This window comes from Chroicocephalus ridibundus, chromosome Z (genome assembly GCF_963924245.1).
Source record: "Chroicocephalus ridibundus chromosome Z, bChrRid1.1, whole genome shotgun sequence".
NCBI classification, from domain to species: Eukaryota; Metazoa; Chordata; class Aves; order Charadriiformes; family Laridae; genus Chroicocephalus; species Chroicocephalus ridibundus.
This window is the reverse complement of record NC_086316.1, coordinates 51,950,345-51,952,203: the sequence shown is the minus strand read 5'-3', so window position 1 is coordinate 51,952,203 and position 1,859 is coordinate 51,950,345. Positions and strand designations below refer to the sequence as shown.

Below are 1,859 nucleotides of genomic sequence, written 5' to 3'. Positions count from 1 at the left end.
TATATGCACCTGTGATGAGTTCATTTGGTATTTCTGGTGTTTATAAAATCTAGCACAACAGATGACACTTCTGAGAAATTACAGCAGAGGCAGAGTATGAAAGATCATCCTGGTCTCTTTTACACTAGTACATGTTTCTAAATTACTTTCTTTTGGGAAATCAGTCACATCTGTCTCATCAATTAGACCAAGAAGTCAAGAGCTAATTGCTCTGATACGCTCCTAAAAGGCTGAGTGATACTTAGACAGGAAGTCTGAGGCCAATTAGAGAAATACCCAAAGATATTTTAAAAAACACGACAGAAAGAGCTCTCATTAACCTGAGGGTGGTGATCAGATGCCAGGCGTCACTAGCCTACTACATTGAAACTGGGACACGTAAGCCTACAGCCTCCAGAGCTGAGGTGCTCTCGTGGGTTTGCAGGGGTCCAGGGCTTTGATTTTTTCCTGATAGTGGTGTGAAGAAAGTTTTGTTTGACTTCCTCACCGTGCAGGAGGGCAAGGAAAGCTCCTGCTGCTTTGCCAAGAGAAAGGCACCTGTTGCTCACACTCTGCAAGAGCTGGGCCCGTTGCATGAAACTTGAATCCATCTTGAGCCTGGCGGAGATGTAATCCGTTATGCAGAGGACTTATGTCCCATCAGATGCAACAGTGAGAGAATAACAGCGCTTGCTCTAGAACTAAATCCTTATCAAATTAAAGAACCAACTACCAGAAACTCTACTCAGTGGCACCCAAATAACGTGATAAACTCCATAATAATGATCTTTTATTAATATAGTTGTTACCAGCTACGTAATTTTGTTGTTAATTTATCATTTATTACACAAACTGCCATTATTTACCATAGCTAATTTATAAAATCCACATGGTCATTTTAGAAATCTTCATTCTGAGAATCTGAGCTCATATTACTCAGTGAGGCAGGACAGTGAAGTTCCACACTGTTCTGAGCGCAAAACCAAGGGGAATCACTGGAATCACTGACAAGTGATGGTTCCTCATCTGTCACCAGCAAAGACCTTCTCCTGGCAGCAGTTCATGCCCAGGTAAGCAGGATTTCCACATCTACCACTGTCGTATTTCCAAGCAATTCAGGCTGATTGCTTTATCAGGATGAAAAAACCAGCAAAACTCAAAACCAAGCAGACTTCATCGCTCAGTCCAGATCTTAAGTAGCTGTAATGAGTAAAAATTACGTGCTCACTTTGTCACTGTGTTTATCCCAGTATCCATAAACACTTAAATAAATAAATAAACAAATCACCCTTGGCAACAGGATGACTAAACTAATACTTGCGGCACACAACCTTTTATCAAAACACCCTTGTAAAATTTACAGAGCTTTCTCATCTTAGCCTGAGACATCCCCAAGAGATTATGTTTGGTGTTCACCCTGTCGTTACATCTCTTCAAAAGATGCGCCCTTCCCTGCCGTGACTCGGATTTGAACCGAGGTTGCTGCGGCCACAACGCAGAGTACTAACCACTATACGATCACGGCACGCTATCGGAACACCCTAAATTGAAGTGACATCTTTCTTCCCCAGTGCTCTCCACAATGTCATACAAATGGTGCCACCTGCAGTTCACACTGAGTTTTAGCAGCAGTTGGTTCTAAACCGTCTTTAAGTAATTACATGTTAACTGCCTTCTCAAAATCGCTCCCAGAGTTACTTTTCCCTTCTCTTAATAATCCATGCTCATCAGGATCGTCTGAAAACAGGCTCAGGAGAGGTATAATGACCCTTCTCCTGTCCTGGGAGGGGGGAGAAGGGTCGTTATATTAATTTCTCTCTGAAAATCTTCTTTTCAGAGACAACATTTTTTTCCTATTTTATCAGTGGCAGGGAAGGCGG

The 1,859-nt window shown here is 42.2% G+C and overlaps 1 non-coding gene across 1 annotated transcript; it reads right to left on the bottom strand.

Moving 5' to 3' along the window:
* Positions 1–1,432: 1,432 nt before the first annotated feature.
* TRNAH-GUG (transfer RNA histidin (anticodon GUG)) lies at positions 1,433–1,504 on the bottom strand. Its single transcript has one exon. It is a non-coding gene; the product is annotated as a tRNA-His (tRNA).
* Positions 1,505–1,859: the final 355 nt, after the last annotated feature.